Raw genomic sequence first — 15,665 nt, forward strand, 5'->3', positions numbered from 1 at the left:
TGACAAAAAAGAGAGTTTTAAGTTACAGAGCTTGTGTTCTGAGGTTACCTATTTGACAGGCCTATTCTCTGAGAATAAAATATAGGAAATGAGAGACTTTGAAAAAGTTTTCTTGATCACATAGGATCTAAACAAAAAGAATGACTGAATAGACATTGTTCAGTCAAACTGTGACCAGGAAAGACCTAGCTCTAAAAGGCCAAGGTTTCCCACAATATCCAAGGTCATCTCCAGTCATGCTGATCCATATCTAGCCACTGGACCATATTGAGCCACTCTGGAGAAAAAAAGTGACGATGATGACTTTGCATGGCATCCCCTCACTTAAATCCACTTCACGTACATGTTATGGCATCATTTCCCTGAATGTTGAAGTGGAAAAGGGTTCCATGTAAACAGCAGTTAAATAGGGTCAGTCAGTCTGGAGAGATAAGCAAGAGCCATTCCAAAAAGATGGGTGATGACTTTCATTGCCTTCAACTAATCAAAAGGAAGTCAGATTCAAATTCCTGAATCTAGAGTGGTGGGATCAGGTGCTGCAATCATTCAGTGTGGTAGCTCGACTGATCCTGGAGAAGCTGGTAGCAACTTCAGGGAGGGTTCTCTTTTCTTTGTGAAAGGCAGGGACACCTTGGAATGGTTTCACCCCAAGAGAGAGGTCAGTGTTTTGGAAAGTGCCACCGTTCTGGCACTATCCCATGAGCCAACAATCAGATATTTTTGTGATTACTACCATCACAACTCAAAATGGAAGGTCTCTCTGAGAAAAGACTACTGACAAAAAAAGATTACTGACAATTAGCCCATTGAGCGTCATGTCAGAATATACCAGGTTATTGAATACAGTTCAAATACAGATACTGTTGTAGCTCCCACCATCACAACTCAAAGATGGAAAGCCTGAGAGTAAAGACTTTACTGATGATAAACCCATCAAATGACAACTGAAGTTGTACCAGGCTGTCACATATTATCCTTACCAAGCACAGGTTGGTGCTTGCTCAGCATTGCCTCATTAATATGAGAGAAATCAAAATCATTTAAGGCCTAGAGATTCCCACAAAAGCCAGACCATTTCCAATATTCCCATTTATTAAAAATCAGACTCTGGGATGGAGCTATTCTGGCAAGGCAAGTGAGAAGAATGCCTTGCATAGCCTTGCATACCCTTCACTATAACAAACATAATTGTATACAACTCTAATCTCCAATCACTTAGTTGTTTGGTGTGGTCATCTTCAATATGAAAGACTAATAGTAGAATCATGATCTACTTCAAACTAAAACAACAGCCTCCATACAATTGGCTTAAGAAGAGGACCTTGGGGGAGTGGCTAGGTGTCACAGTGGATAGAGCATTGGCCCTGGAGTCACGAGTACCTGAGTTCAAATCCAGCCTCCAACACTTAATAATTACCTAGCTGTGTGGCCTTGGGCAAGCCACTTAATCCCTATTTACCTTGCAAAAAAAAAAAACTAAAAAAAAGAGGACCTTGGTCTTGCAGATGTAGACTTACTAAGGAAAGAGGAAGTTGAGTATTTGGCATATGGATTATTATTCTTTTTGTTTAGAATGGAGGTAATTTAGAAGTTTAACACATCACTTAGCCAGATACCATTTTAATAATAGGTCATATGTCTTTATTATTCTAAGATTCACAAAGTTCAATATAATACTAGGAGTATTTAGATGAAGAAACTAAAGCCCAAGGAAATTTAAAGTGACCTGTCAAAGGCCACAAAGCTTAGATAGGATAGACTAAAGACTCAACTTCAGTCCTTAAACTTCAAGGTCAATAATCTTTCTACTATGCCATGAAATATACATTGATACAGGAAATGTATTTGATAAATGTTTTTAAAGGCATAAATATAAATTATATCATAGATTGAAACTGTGTTTATATCTACATAAAAATTCAAAGCTGAAAGTTACTTTAGAGTAATCTATGTCAATTCCCTCATTTTACAGAAAAGGAAATTGATCTCCAAAGAGAAGGAGTGGCTTTTCAAGATCATGTTACTCATAACCGACAGGGTCATACTTCAAACCAAGGTCCATTATCAGATATATGTAAGATCATCATACTGATGATCAGAGAAATTAAAAGTCATTTGTTCAAAGTCTCATATGAAATAGCAGGACTAAGACTAGAATTCAAGGTTTAGGACCTTTTTACATCAATTATTCTTTCTGCAATGCTGTACTGAGTCAAGGAAATCTTTGCAAGAATTATGGAAACTGAATAATCTCTTGTCTTTAATAAGAGAATTTTAAAATCATTCCCTTTGTTCTTTATCTAGCTCCCAGCTGATCAATAAGCATTTGTCAGATCTGCTACTGTAGTAAAAGCATACATTTTTATCTGGAGATTACTTATGTATGTGTATATTATATATTATATATTATATATATATATATATATATATATGAAATCACAGATGTCAAGAGAATAAATTCAAGTATTTACAATGTAGTTTATTACAAGAAGTTTGTGGGATTATTAAAAACCAAGAGAGTCAGAATACCCTTCATGTAGAAGATATTATTTAAGTTGCATCTTATCAGAAAAGAGGGCTTTGAGGGAAGTAAAGTAGGAAGTACATTTAATCAATGTACTATGGCTACTACATGGCCAGGGATATGGAAAATGGATTATCATGTGTGTGGACAGAAAGAAGACCAGTTTTGTTAGATACAATGTATGAGAAGGGGCTTAATTTTGAGATTGAAAAATTTATGACTCATACAGGAAGACAGGGAAGACAAAGTTCTAATTCCCATGTATTAGAGTACATCTGATTTATTTATTTTAAATTTATTATTTTTTCTTAACATTCTTTTCTTTTTTAAATTTTGAGTTCTAAATCCTTATCCTTATCAAATAACTTCTCTCAATCACTAAGAAGGCAAGCAATATATCAATTATGGATGCAAAATGATGAAAAAATATATTTCTATATTTCCAAAAACAGAAAAAATAAATTTAAAAAATTATGCTTGAATGTATTTTTTTATCACTTCTTTTTTCCAGAGGTGAACAACATTTTTTCATCATGGTTCTTTGAAATTGCCTTGAATCATTGTAATGATCAGAATATCCAAATCTTTTGCAGGTGATCATCATAATACCTTTGTTGCTACTGTGTACAATGATCTGGTTCTTACTTCATTTTCCATGATTTTGCACAGATCTTGCCATATATGTTTCTGAAGCTAACATAAGGTATTATATCTCACTGAAAACTAGAATTCCATCACCATCATAGGACACAAGTTGTTCACCTATCCTGCAGTTGATGAACTTTCACTCAGTTTCCATTTTTTGCCACCCCAAAAGGATATTCTGTAAATATTTTTGTACATACATGTCCATTCCCTTCTCCTTTGTTCTATTTGGGGTACAAAACTAGTAGAGTTATAGCTGTGTCAAATTGTATGTACAATTTTTATAACCCTTTGGATAGATTTCCAAATTGTATTCCAGAATGGTTGTATTAGCTCACCACTCTCACTGCAATTCATTAGTATATCTATTCTTTTTTGTTATCTCCTCTAGTATTTGTTATTTATGATAGGTGTGAGGTGGTACCTCTGAATTGTTTTAATCTACTTTTCTCTAAGTAATAATGATTTAGAGATTGTGGGAAGATGGCAGAATAAGGCAGGAAATTGTACACTTACACCCCCATCTCTCACCCAATAACCTAAAATAACAACTCAGGGTGAATTTTAGTGCAGCAGAAATAATTAAAAATAAAGATAAAGTATCATCCATTCTAAGATAACATGGGAACACCATAGGAAAGATCTAACATGGGGGTGGATGGTGGTCTGGTCAGAGCAAAGTACAGATATTAATGAGCAGATACCCCAGAGTAAACAAACAGCAAGCATGGGGTAAATTGTGTTGGCAATAAACTTTATTCTGACATTTAAATTCTCATTGATAGAATAGTGTGGAAGTCATAGGCTGATTTGGAGAAGATTGCAAGACCCTCTCCTGGCAGTGAATGAGGGACCCAGCAATGGTATTCAGATACAGTATCCAGACTATGGCTATGTTTAAGGGGAAGTAGCACATGCCACTGATTGTGTTTTTAGAGGGGTAGAGTCCTGTTGCTGTGGTCATTGGCAGAAAAGTGGAATCCCTGGTTTTGGTTTCAGGGAAGAGGGGAAAATCTGTCTCAGCAGTGAAGAAGTGTTCCTAAGATTATTCTTAGATTAAAATTTAAGGCAGCGGAACAATGACCACACATAACCATGAATCATAGAGCACTGGAAGAACCAAAGAGTCAAAGACCCTTAGATCAAAATATGAGAACCAAAAACCTGGTCTGAACCATTATTCTCCACTCCTTGGTAATAGAGCTGAATTCTAACATAAAGTTAACAACCAAGAAACAGGCTATTCAAATGACAAAGAACCTGACTGTAGATAACTACTCTGGTGAAAAAGATTAGGGTTCAAACTCAGAAGACAATGAAGCAAAAATGATTACTTGTAAAAGCTTCAAAGAAAAGTCTAAAATGGTCACAAGCCCAAGAAAGAGCTCTTGGAAGAGCTTAAAAAGGAGTTTTAAAATTAAAACAAGAGGTTCAGGAAAATTAGGAAAATAAATTAATATAATTCAAGAAAACTGTGAAAAGATGTCAAGCAATTGGAAAAAGAGATCCAAAAACATATAAGGGAAAAAAATGGGTAGGAGGAAACTAATGATTTGATAAGACATAAAGAAATAATATAAGAAAATAAAAGGAATGGGGAAAAATTGGAGAGAATATAAATTAGTTCATTAGAAAATCAACTGACTTGGAAATTAGATTGAGGAGACATAATAAATGAATTGCCGAACTACTTCAAAGGTGTGAGGGAAATAAAAAAGAAATAATTAAGGGTAATTTTCCTGATTTTTAGAAGTAGAGAATTAAGTGGGAAGTAAAAAATCCACTGATCACTGCTTAAAAGAGATTCTTAAATGAATATTCTCTAGAACTATACCAATAAATTTCACAACACCCAGGAAAAAATCAACTTCAAAGGAAAATAAAAATTTAAATATTATGGAGCTATAGGTGAGAAAACACAAGATTTACCAGCCTCTACCTAAAGACTGAAGAGCAAGGAACTCAGTATTCTAAAAAACTCAGGAGTTGGGTCTGCAACCAAGAATAACAGCCAGCAAATGAGTGTAGTCCTATAAAGTAATAAATGGATTTTAATGAATTAAAGTGCTTCTGATATTCTTGAGGAAAAGAACATAATTTAGCAGAAAATTTGACTTAAAAGAATCAGGAGAAATCAGAAAGGCAACATAAAAGACTAAATAATAAGGTTAAACTTTTTTCCTTTCAAATGGGAAAATGACATTTATAATTCAAGCATATTATTATTACTAGGATATTTAAAAAAGAATGCATAGATAGAAAGTTCGAGGTAAAGCTGATTATGATGAGATGAAAAATAATAAAACTTAATCTTATTTTTTTGTAAATTTATTAATGAAAATACATAAAAATAAAATTGGAAAAATGAGGTAAAATTGAGCAAATTATCTCATACAATAGAAACATGAATGAAATAACTGTTACCATGGAGGAAAGGATGAAAAGCATGGAGAATAGTATAGAAATCTTATTATCATTGGAAATCTAGTAAGGTATGTAAGTCAACTTACAGAGAAATGGAGGCCAAGGCATAAGATAATTGACTGACTCAGAAGGGTGTGTGGACAGGGCAAAGGAATGGGATAAATGAGATAGACTTAGAAGGGTGTAGTGATCTGGGAGGCAGTGGGGATAGAGCAAAAAAAAGTGAGAGAGAAGGATAAAATGTAAGGAAAATAAGATGGATAGAAATAACTAATAATTATAACTTTCACTTACCCAAAAAACAGAAATGGATAGCAGAATGGATCAAAAAGGAGACCTCAATAATATACAGTTTATAAGAAGCACATTTAAAAATTTAAAAAAAAACACATAAAGTAAAAAAAAGACTAGAATAGAATTTATCTTACTTCAACTGATGTAAATAAAAAAGCTGGGTATCAGACATGATCTCAGACATAATTAAAGCTAAAAGATTTAATAAAAAGAGATAAAGAAGGGAGGAGACTTATCAATCATTTATCTTTTTTTTTAGTTTTTTTGCAAGACAAATGGTGTTAAGTGACTTGCCCAAGGCCACACAGCTAGGTGTGTCTGAGACCAGATGTGAACCCAGGTACTCCTGACTCCAAGGCTGGCGCTTTATCCACTACTCCAACTAGCTGCCCCACTATCATTTTCTTATTGAACATATCTACAAGTTTTTGATTTTGTTATGTAGTTGATCTTAGTGTGCAATTGATTTTGTCCATAATTGCATAACTCATGGAACTTTGTCCCTGAAGTCAGAATTCAGTTGGCCTGTAATAGGTTAGTTTTAGAAATATAACTTTCCAATTAATCATTATCTTTTCTTGTCACAAGGAATTGAACCTTGGGATGTGTGTGAATTCAACGGAGTTGAGACTGATATCTTTTAAATACCAAGTTATCTTTTAAGGATGTCTGATTTATTCTCCAAAAGTCTGTGGCACTGTCTTGTATCTGCATTCAATAATGAGGACATAGTCTCAAAAGAAAAGGGATCGCAAGACCTTTTTGCCAAACTTCTAGCCAATCATGTTATTCCTTTTGCTTAAACTTTGTAACCAATCATGTTTCCCTTCACTATATAGTGTTGTTTAATTCTTTGTTCTACAGTCATCGAAATTGTCCCTTTGCTTGGATTCTTTGTCATAAATGAATGCAGTATATAGACCTGATTATCGACAGGCAGCAGGGTCCTCCCAATAAATACTATCTTGCTCAGATATTATAACTCAAATGGCTTATCCTTTTGTTAATAGAGCACTGGCCCTGGAGTCAGGAGGACCTGAGCTGAAATAATGCTTAGCTGTTTCACCTTGGGCAAGTGACTTAAAACTTATGGTCTTAAATAAATAAAAAAATTTAAAAATAATTCTTACACAGGGGAAACTATATTAAGTTAAAAGGAACTATGGATACTGAAGAAATATCAGTATCAAAAGTATAGGCACAAAAGTATCCAAATTTTTTAAAGAAAAAATAGAAATAGAGAATAGACTTATAAAAGTGGTAGACATCAAGGTTCTCCTCTCAGAATTAGATAAATTTAATAAAAAATTAAATAGTAATGAAGTCAAGGAAATGAGTAGAGTCTTGCATAAATTAAAAATGATAAACATCTAGAAAAGACTGAATGGAAATAGTAAGGATTCTCTTTTTTCCACAAGGATACATAACACCTTTTCAAAAACTGATCCTATAAGGGGGCAAAAATAATTTATAGCTAAATGCAAAAATATTGAATGTATCATTTTCAGACCATAGTGCAATAAAATTATATTTAATAAAGGTACATAAAGCATAAGATAAAATTAGTTGGAAACTAAATAACAATCTTAAAGTAAAAGCAGGTTAAAATGAAAGCTCTAAGTCATATAAACAATAAATAATTTCTTTTAAGAGAATGATAAAAATGATACAATATACCAAAATTAATGTGATGCAGCAAAAACAGCAGAGAAAATTTCATCTCTCCAAATAGTTTATAAAAAAGAGAAAGAGCAGATAAATGAATTAGGCATGCAACTGAAAAAAATACAATAAATTAAAGATTCACCAATTAAGCATCAAATTGTAAATCCTAAAAGTAAAGTATGGATGAATAAATTAAATAAAAGAAAACAATTAGATTAATATATAAAATTTGGTACTAGTTTTATGAAAAAGAAGCAAAATAATAAACTAACAATTGACTAGTAGAATTTTAAAATAAAGAAAAGAAGATGAAATCACAACTATCAAAAGTGTAAAGGCTGAATACACCACTAATGAAGATGAAATAAAAGAAATTTTTAGGAGTCACTTTATCCAATTATATGACAATACTTTAGAAATTTAAATGAAATGGAAAAAGCATTTACAAAAATATAAATTCGGAAGACTAAATAAAAGTATTTTTGAAAAAAAAGAAATTGAATGTGTAGCATATCAGATTCCTTAAGAGGAAAACATGAGATAAAATGAATTTAAAAGTGAATTCTACTAAACACTTAAATATCCACTAATTCCAATATTAAACAAATTATTTTTAATTATGGGCAATGAATGAGTCCTACCAAATTTGTTTTATGAAAATATTTTGTACCAATACCTAAATGAGGAAGAAAAAGAGGAAGAATGTTATAGAACAATTTCATTAATGTATATTGAAAAAATATAATACTCATTCCTATTAAAAAATACTTCAAAGTACAGGCATGAATGGATTTTCCTAAAATTCATCAGTAAGCATCACCTAATATAGCTGCAATAAATTTAAAGCCTTCTCAATAAGATCAGGAATGAAATAAGTATAGACAATATCATCCATATTATTCAATATTGTAATAGAAATGTGAACAATAACAATAAAAGAAGAAAAATAAAATGTAGGGAACAGAATGAGTAATGAAGTAATAAAACTAAAAACATTAATTGAAACAATTTTAACATAACAACCAGATGCAAAAAGAACTCACATAAGTCATCATTCTTTCTATAGGTTTACTAACAATAAATCATGAAAGAAGAGATAGTAAGAGATACTTTGTTTAAAATAACTATCAATAACATATGATACCTAGGTGTATACCCGTCAAGACTAACCCAGGAATTCTAGGAGTATAATTAAAAATACATTTTCTTCAAATAAAGTAAGATTTAAATTATGGTTGAAAGATTCATTGACCAATTCATTGAATTAAAAATGACATTTTTATTTATCTAATATATTTATTCCTTGTCATTTCAATTAAATTACCAAAAAATCTTATTGAATTAAAAAAATTATTTGGAAGAACAGAAAGACAAAAATATCAAATGAATTCATAAAAAAGTAAAGGAAGGAGGTCTAGCACACCAGACATTAAGCCATATTATAAGTAAATAATTATTAAAATTATCTGGTACTAAGAATTAGAATGATGCATCAGTGGATTAGAACATGGAACATATGTTATATGCATTAGAGAAGAATTTACAAATAAACAACAGCAATAAACTGTTTATTTTTTATTAAATTAAAATATTTTTGTACAAATGAAAACAGTATAGGCAACAGAAGAAAAACAAAAATTGAGGAGAAACTATAGATAGTTTTTTGGATAGACCTCATATATCAAATATAGAGAATTTTTTCAAATTTATATGAATATGATTCATTCCCAAATGAATAAGTAATCAAAGGACATGAAAAAGCATTTTTGGGCAGAAGAAATTTAATATGTATATACAATAAATATACATATTTAATTTCTTCTGTCCATATACATGTATATACATATATATATTAATAACACTAATACATTTATGATTACTAACTGTATATTTACCTCCATGCCTCATATACATATGTATTATGCATATACATACATATACATACATGTGCATCATGCATTTGTAAATGTGTTATATATGAAGATATATGTGCATATGCATATGTGTATATATAATTTATATGTATATATAGTAATATAAAATACTCCAAATTATTTTGAAAAGAGAAATGCAAATTCAAATAGCTTTGAGATACCCTCTTGTACTTGCTCATTGGCTAAAATGATAGATGGGGGAAAATGGAAAATTTTGGAGAGGATATGGAAAAATTGGGACATTTATCTACTTTAGGCAGGATTGTGAAATGATGCAACCATTTTTAGGGCAATCTGGAATTATACCCATAAAGAGATTTAATTCTGTATACCTGTTGAATCAGCAATATCCCATTATGTCTATTTCCAAAGTTGATCAGGGAGAAAGGAAAAGAAATTACATGTTCATAGCAGCTCTTTGTGGTAGCAAAGAACTAGAAATTGAATAGCAGAATAAGATGTGGTATATGATTGTGATACAATATTACTCTGCTGTAAGAACTGCTGAGCAGGTTTATTTTAGAGGAAAAAAACAGGGAAATATTTTCATGAAATAATGAAGAATGAAATGAACAAACCCAGACATTATTGTATACAGTAACAACAATTTTATTCAAAGAAGAACTGTGAAGAAGCAAAATACTCTAAGCAAAATGAATATTTAGATTGACTGCAAAGGAACTATGAATAAAAATGCTATCCATCTCCAGAAAAAGAATTGATGTACAGAAGTATATATTGTATGTTTCATATATACATACCTACACACACACACACACACACACACACACACGTGTGTGTGTGTGTGTGTGTGTGTGTGTGTGTGTGTGTATTTTTAATAGTGGCTTTCTATAGTACCAGACTGGGAGGGATGAAGGGTGACTTGATCTCAAAATGTAATAAAAATAAAATTTTAAATAGTAATTTAGTGCATTTTTGCACATGAATATGGAGATGTTTTTTCTTTTCTTTTGAAAACTTGTTTTTGTCTTTTGACTATCAGTTGAGGAATTGCTCTTACTTTTTTACAATTTTAATCAATTGTATTCTCAGTATATATTTGTGAAATGAAGCCTTTTTTTCTTTTTTAAATTTATTTTCATCCATGTGTACATGTATTTTTCCAAGTTACATGAATAGTTCCAAGTTTCCTCCACCTTCCCTTCCCAACTCCCTCCCCTCAGTTGGGAATGGTCAGGTTAGGATTTTACAGAAATATTTTGTTAAACAAATTTACAAATTAGTAGTTTTTGGCATTAGGAATTAGAATTAAGGGAAAGAGATACATAAGAGAAAATTTTTATAAAGTTTTCATCAGATTTGGTGGGGTTGTTTTTTACATTTTTTTCTTTATTTTGTTTTGTTTTTCTTCCTCTGGCTGGGGATAATATAGTCCATAATCTGTCAAATATGGTTGTCGTAGCTCTGGACTGCTGAGAGGGCTTGCTTCCATCAAGGTTGTTCATCTCATAATGCTGATGTGCAAATTGTTCTCTTAGCTCTACTCCCTTTCCTCTTTTTCTTTTCTTATTGCTAAAGCTGAAATTTCTAATACTATATTGAATAATAATGATAATGGGCATCCTTGTTTCACCCCTGAATTTATTGGAAATGCTCTGAGCTTGTTTCCATTAAATATAATATTTGTGGATGTTTTAAATATATATTTTTTGTTATCTTAAGGAAAACTCCATTTATTCCTAAACTTTCTAGTATTTTTAATAGGAATGGATGTTGTATTTTATCAAAGTTTATTTCAGCATCTATTGATAATCATATGATTTCTATTGGTTTTCCTATTGACATGTTTAATTATGTTTAGTACTTTCTTAATGTTGAACCATCCGTGCCTGACTACATGATCATGGTGTATTAGCCTAATAATAATTTCTTGTAGTCTAAATGCTAAAATTTTATTTAAGATTTTTTTTATCAATATTCATTAGGGAGATGGGCCTTTCTTTGTCTCTTCCTGGTTTAGGTATCAGCACCATGTTGGTGTCATAAAAGAAATTTGACAGAATTCATTTCTCTCCTATTTTTAAAAATGTTTTATGTAGAATAGGAATTAAAAGTTCCTTAAATGTTAGGTCGAATTCACTTTGTAAATATACCTGGACCTGTAGACTTTTTCTAAGGGAGTTTATTATTGTTTTTTTTTCCATTTCTTTTATAAAATGATTCTATGTAAGTAATTTGTTTCCTCTTCTGTTAATCTGGGCAGTTTGTATGTTTGTAAATATTCATCCTTTTCACTCAGGTTATCCAATTTATTGGCATAAAGTTTGGCAAAGTGGCTCCAATTTAGTACTTTAATTTCCTCCTCATTGGTGGTTAGTTCATCCTTTTTATTTTTGATACTGGTAATTTGGTTATCTTCTTTTATTTTTTTAATCAGATTAACCAAAAGTTTGTCTATTTTATTGAATTTTCATTAAACCAACTCTTAGTTTTAAGAAATCAGTGGTTTTCTTACTTTGAATTTTATTAAGCTCCCTTGACTTTCAGAATTTCTAATTTGGTAGTTAATTGGGGATCTTTAATTTGTTTTTATTCTAGCTTTTTTAGTTGCATAACCAATTCATTGATCTCCTCTTTCTCTATTTTATCCATATAGGCATTTGCTGCATCCCATAAATTTTGGTATCATGTCTCATTACTATCATTTTCTTGGATATAATTTTTGATTTTTCTATTATGTGGTGTTTGATCCACCCATTATTTGAGATAAAATTATTTAATTTCCAATTAGTTCTTGTTTTATTATGACCCTTTATTACATGGAAATTTTATTGCATCATGGTTTGAGAAATGTGTATTTATTACTTATGTCTTTCTCCATTTGATTATAAGAATTTTACGCCCTAGTACATGGTCAAATTTGGTATAAGTGCCAGGTACTGCCGAGCAAAAGGTACATTCTTTTCTATCCCCATTAAACTTTCTCCATAGGTCTATCATATCTGTTTTCTAAGATTCCATCCACCTTCTTAGCTTCTGTCTTGTTAATTTTTTGTTATATTTATTCATTTCTTAGAGAGGGGACATTGAGGTCTCCCATTATTAAAGTTTTGCTGTCTATGTCTCTTTGTAATTCACTTAGCTTTTCCTCTTGGAGTTTGGATGCTATACCACTAGGTGCATACATGTTTAGTAATGATATAACTTCACCACCAATGGTACCTTTTAAGAAGAAGTGATTTCCTTCATTATCCCTTTTAATGAAATTGACTTTTGATTTTACTTTATCTGAGATTAGGATCTCTTCCCTAGTTGTTTTTTTCTCTTTAACTTCCATTGAGGCATAATACATCTTGCTCTAACCTTTTACCTTTACCCCATGTATATCTCTCTGCTTCAAATGTGTTTCTTTGTAAACAACATATGTAGGATTCTCTTCTTTGAATTCAATCCTCTATTGGCTTCCATATGGAACAGCTCATCCCATTTATATTTACAGACTAATTCTGGATTTCTCTCCATGCTATCTTTCTCCATTTATATTTTTCTCTTTTATTTTCTTTTATTCCTCCTCATCAAAATTTTATTATGTTTCTCTTTTGACTTTTCTTTTAAAAATTCAACTTTCAGTTTCTTTTCACTCATAGATTTACTTTCCCTTTTATCAGGCCCTTCTTCCCATATCTTTCCCCTTTCCCAGTCCCCACTCTTCCCTGTAGATAGGTTAAATTTATAAATCCAAGTCGGAATTTCTTATTCCTACTCAGGGCTAACTCTTGAAAAGAATTTACTCAGCATTCACATTCTCCCTTCTTTCTCCATAAAATTATAAATCTTTGTGCCTCTTCCTTTGGTGTTATTTTTCACTCTAGTACGAGGTATCATCAACCACAATTGGATTATTTGATTGCTTGATAAACTCATATTGTTATCAAGGTATCATCACAGATTGTTTGCTTGATTGTCTGATAAACAGCATTGTCTCAAATTACATCAAATTATAATTATAATATTTTTTTACCTTACTTCCTTTTCAAGTGACTTTCAATACACAATACTCCTCATGAACCAAAATATATGCAAAGCCACAACATTTATTGAACTATTTATGCCCCTCATCCCAGACTTATTTCCTCTCACACTTTAACTTCTGTCCCCTACCCAGCGCCAGAGAACTTAGCCCCTTGTTAAGTGAAGCAAGGCCTATTTTCTCTCCCACTTTATCCTCCTCTCCCTCCCCAGTTTACTTAAGCCCTTGTTATGTGTAACCTGGATAAAGTCAAACCCTGATCTAATTAACTTCAAGAATCTTAAAGATCTCTAAGGACTTGGTGGTTCTGAGGGTCTCTTCTGAGAACTTTACAAATGATTGTAAATTAGAGAGACACTGACTGGGGTCCTCAGTTTATGATGCTTAAAGGGCTCTAAGTAATGGGAGGATGTGGAGGTCTCACTAGATAATTTTACAAATGACTGTAAGTGCCAGAGACACTGACTCAGTACCACACAGTTTATGATGCCAGCATTAGACAAAGTGCTAAGTATAGTAGAATTAAAGTAGGTCAAAGGATAATGAGACTCTTAAATTTAAAGTTAACAACCCTGCTTTTCTTCAGGGATTTTTGTCTCAAGTATAATGATGTCATCTTGAACTTTTTTCAACAGCAAGATTAGAGCCAACTATACCCTATATTTTAAGTACATTCTCTTCAATCCTATTCAACCCTTTAATTATCCAAAGAGAAGTAGTGTCCTAAAGAAGTAAAAGTGTTATATCTTCCCTTTTAGGGTTGTTTGCAATTTGATGTTCTTGATCAATATTTGTTTTGTCTTGTTTTGTTTTTCTGACCCCTTTTCATTTACCTTTTTTTAATGCAACTCTTGAGTGGTGTAATTAGCAATGGAATTCTCTGTTCAGTTATGATCTTTGTGTCAGAAAATTTCAGAAGTCCTCTGTTTCATTGAGCAGCCAACATTTTTCCTGACAGTATATGTTGAATTTTTTAGAGTGGTACATTCTCAGTTGTAATCCCAGGTCTTTAGCTCTCCAAAATATGGTATTCCAGGTCTTCATATCATTTAATGTTGAGGCTGATAGGTCTTGTGTGAGTCTAATTGTATTTCCTTTAGATTTGATTTTTTTTTGCTGTTTGCAGTATTCCCTCCATTATTTAAGAGTTCTGGAATCTGGAATCTCCCCCATTTGTACTTTTCTTTTTCCTTTCCCCTTATCAATGTTTTGCTTTTGACTGTGGCCTTCCTCACACTGTCCTTTTCCCTGTTCCCCTTATTCTATTGTTTTCACAACATGCATAACATAGAAATATATTAAAATTATTATAAATGTACAAGCTATATCAAATTGTTTACTGCCAAGGGGAGGAAGAGAGAAGGGAGGATGATAAAAAAATGGGGACATCAAAATTTTGTAGAAGTTTGAATATTGAGGGGTGGCTAAGTTGCTCAGTGGATAGAGCATCGGCCCTGGAGTCAGGAGTACCTGGGTTCAAATCCGACCTCAGACACTTAATAATTACCTAGCTGTGTGGCCTTGGGAAAGCCACTTAACCCCATTTGCCTTCCAAACTCCCCCCCAAAAGGTTGAATATTGAAACCATCTTTGCATGTAATTGGAAAAAAATAGAGGGAGAAAAACAAAAAAGAAAAGAAAAGAAAATGAGCAGAGATTTGGGGTAATCCTTAAACCTCTCTCTTTAGAATTGACTCAAAAAAATAAGAATACACACCTACATATACAGACACATACACACACACAAATGCAAAACCACTTAATTGTGAAAAAGCAATAGAAATTTAGTTTATTAAATAGGGAAATAGGAGAAGAAAGAGCTAAGGGAAAGGGGGATAATAACAGGGATGGCTGTATAAGGGATGTAGTAATTAAAAGCAACATAGATTTTTAAGAAAGGATAGGATAAAAAGAGAGAAAGAAGAATAAACAGAATAAATAGCATGGAGGGAAATATAATCATAACCATGAATGTGAATGGGAAGAAGTGTCCCATAAAACCAAAACAGGGAACAGAAAATATTAGAAATCAGAAACCAATAATATGTTGTTTAAAAGACACACTTGAAACAAAATGACCTACAAAATCGAAATAAAGTGCTGGATTAGAACCTAATTTACTTCAGCTAAAATAAGAAAAGGCAGGGTTAGTAATCCTCATTTAAGACAGAACAAAAGTAAAAATTTC

The sequence above is a fragment of the Macrotis lagotis genome, chromosome 1 (assembly GCF_037893015.1).
Source record: "Macrotis lagotis isolate mMagLag1 chromosome 1, bilby.v1.9.chrom.fasta, whole genome shotgun sequence".
Taxonomy (NCBI): domain Eukaryota; kingdom Metazoa; phylum Chordata; class Mammalia; order Peramelemorphia; family Peramelidae; genus Macrotis; species Macrotis lagotis.